Source organism: Manis pentadactyla, chromosome 9 (genome assembly GCF_030020395.1).
Source record: "Manis pentadactyla isolate mManPen7 chromosome 9, mManPen7.hap1, whole genome shotgun sequence".
NCBI lineage: Eukaryota > Metazoa > Chordata > Mammalia > Pholidota > Manidae > Manis > Manis pentadactyla.
In genome coordinates this window covers 81667390-81674254 of record NC_080027.1, presented here as the reverse complement: position 1 = coordinate 81674254, position 6865 = coordinate 81667390, and the positions used below count along the sequence as shown (strand labels likewise).

Below are 6865 nucleotides of genomic sequence, written 5' to 3'. Positions count from 1 at the left end.
GTCATTTTCAAATATATTCTCCCATACTGTAGGGATCCTTCTTGTTCTATTGATGGTGTCTTTTGCTGTACAGAAGCTTTTCAGCTTAATATAGTCCCACTTACTCATTTTTGCTGTTGTTTTCCTTGCCCGGGGAGATATGTTCAAGAAGAGGTCACTCATGTTTATGTCTAAGAGGTTTTCGCCTATGTTTTCTTCCAGGAGTTTAATGGTTTCATGGCTTACATTCAGGTCTTTGATCCATTTTGAGTTTACTTTTGTATATGGGGTTAGACAATGGTCCAGTTTCATTCTCCTACATGTAGCTGTCCAGTTTTGCCAGCACCACCTGTTGAAGAGACTGTCATTTCGCCATTGTATGTCCATGGCTCCTTTATCAAATATTAATTGACCATATATGTCTGGGTTAATGTCTGGATTCTCTAGGCTGTTCCATTGGTCTGTGGCTCTGCTCTTGTGCCAGTACCAAATTGTCTTGATTACTATGGCTTTATAGTAGAGCTTGAAGTTGGGGAGTGAGATCCCCCCTACTTTATTCTTCTTTCTCAGGATTGCTTTGGCTATTCGGGGTCTTTGGTGTTTCCATATGAATTTTTGAATTATTTGTTCCAGTTCATTGAAGAATGTTGCTGGTAGTTTCATAGGGATTGCATCAAATCTGTATATTGCTTTGGGCAGGATGGCCATTTTAACGATATTAATTCTTCCTAGCCACGAGCATGGGATGAGTTTCCATCTGTTAGTGTCCCCTTTAATTTCTCTTAAGAGTGACTTGTAGTTTTCAGAGTATAAGTCTTTCACTTCTTTGGTTAGGTTTATTCCTAGGTATTTTATTTTTTTGGATGCAATTGTGAATGGAGTTGTTTTCCTGATTTCTCTCTCTGTTGGTTCATTGTTAGTATATAGGAAAGCCACAGATTTCTGTGTGTTGATTTTGTATCCTGCAACTTTGCTGTATTCTGATATCAGTTCTAGTAGTTTTGGGGTGGAGTCTTTAGGGTTTTTTATGTACAGTATCATGTCATCTGCAAATAGTGACAGTTTAACTTCTTCTTTACCAATCTGGATTCCTTGTATTTCTTTATTTTGTCTGATTGCCGTGGCTAGGACCTCCAGTACTATGTTAAATAACAGTGGAGAGAGTGGGCATCCCTGTCTAGTTCCCGATCTCAGAGGAAATGCTTTCAGCTTCTCGCTGTTCAATATAATGTTGGCTGTGGGTTTATCATAGATGGCCTTTATTATGTTGAGGTACTTGCCCTCTATTCCCATTTTGCTGAGAGTTTTTAACATGAATGGATGTTGAACTTTGTCAAATGCTTTTTCAGCATCTATGGAGATGATCATGTGGTTTTTGTCTTTCTTTTTGTTCATGTGGTGGATGATGTTGATGGACTTTCGAATGTTGTACCATCCTTGCATCCCTGGAATGAATCCCACTTGGTCATGGTGTATGATCCTTTTGATGTATTTTTGAATTCGGTTTGCTAATATTTTGTTGAGTATTTTTGCATCTACGTTCATCAGGGATATTGGTCTGTAGTTTTCTTTTTTGGTGGGGTCTTTGCCTGGTTTTGGTATTAGGGTGATGTTAGCTTCATAGAATGAGTTTGGGAGTATCCCCTCCTCCTCTATTTTTTGGAAAACTTTAAGGAGAATGGGTATTATGTCTTCCCTGTATGTCTGATAAAATTCCGAGGTAAATCCATCTGGCCCGGGGGTTTTGTTCTTTGGTAGTTTTTTGATTACCTCTTCAATTTCGTTGCTGGTAATTGGTCTGTTTAGATTTTCTGTTTCTTCCTGGGTCAATCTTGGAAGGTTATATTTTTCTAGGAAGTTGTCCATTTCTCCTAGGTTTCCCAGCTTGTTAGCATATAGGTTTTCATAGTATTCTCCAATAATTCTTTGCATTTCCGTGGGGTCCGTCGTGATTTTTCCTTTCTCGTTTCTGATACTGTTGATTTGTGTTGTGTTGGGAGCCACACAAAGACAACAAGATGGCCACAGTTCATGAGGTTCCTGCTTCACTTCCTGGAGATTAGCTGCGAGCCCGCGCGCGCCAAGAGATACTCTTCTCCCCCTCCTTCCCCATTATCATATACCAATCAGAATGTAACTCGCTGCGCCATCCCTGCTATGCAGCCAATCCCCTGCTTACAAGTATCCTATGGCCCACTCTGCCCCTGAACACTGGTGTATATCTACCCCCGTCTTACAATAAAATTTGAGGGCTTGATCAGAATACTGTCTTGCCTTCGCTCTTCTCTCGCCCCCATTTTTCTTTCAGGTCGGATCCCCCTCGTCCCCACAAATAACTAGGTCCCGCTGGACGGGACAAGTGGCGCCCAACGTGGGGCTCGAGGCGCGGATCCTTCGCAGGCGGACCCCCGAGTAAGATATCGTCTGGCCAGACCCCTTCTTGATGAAACAATAGGAGACGCCTTTCGCCGCTCACGGAGGTCGTCGTCCCTGGTGAGTACCGGCCGCCTTACAAGAAAATGGGAACTAAATTAAGTAAAGAAGCGGTCTTCATAAGAGACCTAAAAAGTTCACTTAGGGAGAGAGGAGTTCGAGTTAAAAAGAAAGACTTGGTAAAGTTTTTTATTTTTGTTGATGAAGTCTGTCCGTGGTTTATCATTAATGGCCCCGAAATTCATCCTAAAAAATGGCAGAAAGTAGGTAGAGATTTAAATGATTATCTTATCAAAAACGGCCCTGACTCTGTTCCTGTTTCAGTATTTTCCTATTGGGGTCTTATCAGAGATATTGTTGAAAATACTGACCCTGATAAACGTCAACTCTTGTCAGTGGCAGAATATTGCCTCCGCCCCCTATCTCGGGCGGCCTCAAAATCGTCTCTTTCGAGTGATCCCCCTGCCCCAAAATCAGCTAAATCCCCCTCCCCTAGCCCGACACCATCTTTGCTCGGTGCCCTCCATGATACCCCTCCCAAATGTTGCATTTATCCGCCTCTCCCTCGAGATTCAGACTTTGTCGATACACAAAAGGTTTTTCCAGTCGTGACTAAGAGCCAAAATGGCGAGCCTTTAGATCCGGGAGACGCGGCTGAACTAGAAGACGAAGCGGCCAAGTATCACAACCCAAATTGGCCCCTTGCCGCCCCGTCGCTTAACCCCCCTTCTTACACACCCCCAGTTTTGAAAAGAGCCTCTTACACTCCCTCTATTCAGCCTCCCAATGTTTGCGCCCCGGCCTTTTTGCCCCCGTCGGCCCCTCCGCTACCCCCTCCGGCTCCCGGTCCTGTTAGCCCCCTTACCAGCACTGAAGACCTAATAGCACAGATAGTAGAACAAAGAATAACTTGCCACCTCCAAAAATTAGTTGTCTCCCAACCAGTTCGTCCCGCATTATATTCGCAAAGAGGCCTCTCTAAGAAACCGCTTACAGCCACAAAACCTAAAAAACAACCTAAAAAACTGCTCTTTCCTGTTCTTACCCGGGCCTCCGCCCGCTCTGGCCCCACCTCCACAACACATAGTCCGGAAGAGGGCGATCTTGAAAGCGACGGCGAAGACGCCCCTGCTGCTCAGGAAATAGAAAGTGAGGGAGAGGAGCAGGCTGAGCCAGAGCCGGCCGAGCCTGCTGATGGCCCTAGAGAATTTCACAAAATCCATTTCAAAAGCTTAAAAGAGCTGAACGCGGCCGTTAAAGCTTATGGCCCCAATGCCCCTTTTACCCTTTCTGTTCTTGATTCGCTGTCTCGAGGAGGACATTTACTCCCAGGTGAATGGCTGCGTATAGTCCAGGCTGTGCTTACCCGTGGTCAGTTTTTAACTTGGAAGGCAGATTTTGCTGACCGCTGTCAGACCATCGCTGCTGCCAATGTAAGAGACCCTCATTCCCCAACAGCGTCCTGGACTTTTGATAAGCTTACGGGACAGGGCAGATATATCTCTGAAACCAGGCAGCAGCGCCTTCCCCTTGGTCTTTTATCTCAAGTGAAAGATGCCGCTTTGGGCGCTTGGATATCACTCCCTGCTTCCGGGACTGCTAACACTCCTCTAACTAAGATCACTCAAAGCTCGCAAGAAGACTATAGCGAATTTGTTAGCAGACTGTTAGAGGCCGCCGAAAGGACCCTTGGTTCCGCGGCTGCCAATGATAAGATTGTAAAACAGCTAGCCTATGAAAACGCCAATTCGGCATGTCGAGCCGTCCTCCGCGGTAAGACTCGAGACAAAACTCTTGATGAAATGCTGAGAATGTGTAGAGATGTCGATCCTTTTACATCAAAAGTCCAAGCCCTTTTAGCTGTAGGTGCCGCTGTTCAAACTCCCCCGGCTTCTTATCCTCCTTCCTTCCCCAGGGGCGCACCGCCTATGCGTAACTGCTTTAAATGTGGACAGCCAGGCCATTTCGCTCGCCAATGCCCTACCACAGCTCCTCCTCCTAGAGTTGGGTCAGTCCCCGGTATTTGCCCTCGCTGCCATAAGGGGCGGCATTGGGCCAAAGAGTGCCGTAACAATCCAACAAATCCTTTTTACAGTACCACAAATCCTTTCACCCCCCCTTTTCAGGGAAACGGGCTGAGGGGCCAGCCCCGGGCCCCCCAGCCAATTCCATTTCAGCCGGCCTCGGGGAACAGCCTAGCTGTAGCACTCCCGCCCTCTATCGGGCCACACCCGGGAGTGCAGGACTTGACCTCTGTGCCTCCTCCTCAACAATATTAACGCCTGAAGAGGGAATTACAATTATTTCCACAGGAATTTATGGCCCACCTCCCAAAGATACTTATTTTCTAATTTTAGGGCGAGCTTCCACCACAATAAACGGCCTTATTGTCCACCCTTCCTTAGTTGACAATGACTATACTGGAGAAATAAAAATTCTTGCTAGTGCCCCCCAGTGCCCTGTCAGCATTATGAAAGGTCAGCGCCTTGCGCAGGCGCTCCCCCTCCCTTTAAGTACATCTCACCCTGCTATTCATAAGCAGCGAGGCTCCTCTACCCCAGGTTCTTCAGACTTATATTGGATCCAAGCTATTACTAAAGAACGCCCCACTCTTAAACTTAAGATCCAAGGAAAAGTATTTGAAGGAATTTTAGATTCGGGGGCCGACTCTACGGTCATATCTCAGGCTTCATGGCCCTCCAGCTGGCCCTTACACGCTTCCTTGACCCATCTACAAGGAATTGGGCAGTCAAGAAACACCTTACAGAGCTCACAGTTATTAAACTGGGAAGATGAAGAAGGAAATACCGGATTCATTCAACCCTTCGTAGTTCCTGGGTTGCCGGTAAATCTTTGGGGAAGAGATATCCTTTCTCAAATGAAGGTCATCATGTGTAGCCCTAATGAAGTTGTAACACAGCAGATGCTTTCACAGGGTTACCTCCCTGGTCAGGGGTTGGGAAAACTAAAACAGGGAGATCCCAACCCGATACTGGCCACGCCTAAGATAGACCGCTCAGGTTTAGGGTTTGAAAAACATTTTTCGTAAGGGCCGTTGCTCCTCCTGCACTCCAGGCAGACAAGATTACTTGGAAAAGTGATGTTCCTGTCTGGATCGATCAATGGCCCCTTACCACTACAAAATTAAATGCAGCCATAGAGTTAGTGCAGGAACAGCTGGCTGCTGGACATATTGAACCTTCTACATCCCCTTGGAACACCCCAATCTTTGTAATCCAAAAGAAATCAGGCAAGTGGAGGCTCCTACAAGACCTCAGGGCGGTTAATAAGACTATGGTCTCTATGGGCGCATTACAACCGGGAATTCCCTCTCCAATAGCCATCCCTAAAGGGTATGTCAAATTAGTAATTGATCTAAAAGATTGCTTTTTCTCCATACCTTTGCATCCTGATGATTGCAAACGTTTTGCCTTTAGTATACCCATTACCAATTGTGTAGGGCCTTCTCCCCGGTTTCAGTGGAGAGTTCTCCCACAAGGAATGGCCAACAGCCCCACTCTTTGCCAAAAGTTTGTAGCCCAGACTATAGACCCCTTTAGGTTGCTCTTCCCCACTTTGTATATTATCCATTATATGGATGATATTCTTCTTGCCGGTCCTGACCAGCAACAGCTCTATGCGGCCAGTCAACAGCTAGTCACTGCCCTCCGAGATCGAGGACTACAAATTTCCCCAGAAAAAGTCCAGGTCCACCCCCCCCAACTTTTTTTAGGCTTTGAATTATTTTCTAATAAAATCCTCACTCAAAAAATTCAGTTAAAGAGAAGCTCCTTAAACACTCTTAATGATTTTCAGCGTCTGCTAGGAGACATCAACTGGCTCAGGCCTTATTTAAAGCTGACCACCGGAGAGTTAAAGCCCTTGTTTGATGTCCTACGTGGAGACCCTGATCCTTCCTCCCCCCGCTCGCTTTCATCAGAAGCACAAAGGGCATTAATCATTGTAGAGCGGGCTATTTCTGAACAGACCATTAGCTACTTCTCTCCACATCTAAGTTTGTGGCTGCTCATTTTCCCTACCCCCTTCTCCCCTACAGGAGTCCTTTGGCAAAACCATCCACTATTTTGGGTTCATTTGCCAGCCTCCCCCCCTAGAGTCTTAGCTACCTATCCTCAATTAGTTGCTGCCCTCTTACGTTTAGGCCGAGAGGCAGCTCTCAAGTTGTTTGGGAGAGACCCTGAAGTTATAACCCTCCCATACAATACATCTCAATTACAATGGCTTATTCAACATGATGATGATTGGGCAATTAGCTGCACCTCCTTCCAAGGGACAATAGACAATCATTACCCTGCAGACAGATTAGTCCAGTTCCTTCAAAAGACCCCAGTTGTCTTTCCCAAGAGGACTAAAACCACGCCAATTGCTGGGGCCGTAATGGTGTTCTCTGATGGGTCCTCCTCCGGTATAGCCGCTTTCAGTATTAATGGGC

At 46.1% G+C, this 6865-nt stretch overlaps 1 long non-coding RNA gene across 1 annotated transcript; it reads right to left on the bottom strand.

Annotated features, from left to right (window-relative positions):
* Positions 1-2568: 2568 nt before the first annotated feature.
* On the bottom strand, positions 2569-3881 carry LOC130684916 (uncharacterized). The gene is made up of 2 exons (XR_008999279.1): positions 3458-3881; positions 2569-2658 (listed from the first exon to the last, which is right to left on the bottom strand). It is a non-coding gene; the product is annotated as an uncharacterized LOC130684916 (long non-coding RNA).
* Between the last annotated feature and the right edge of the window lie 2984 nt (positions 3882-6865).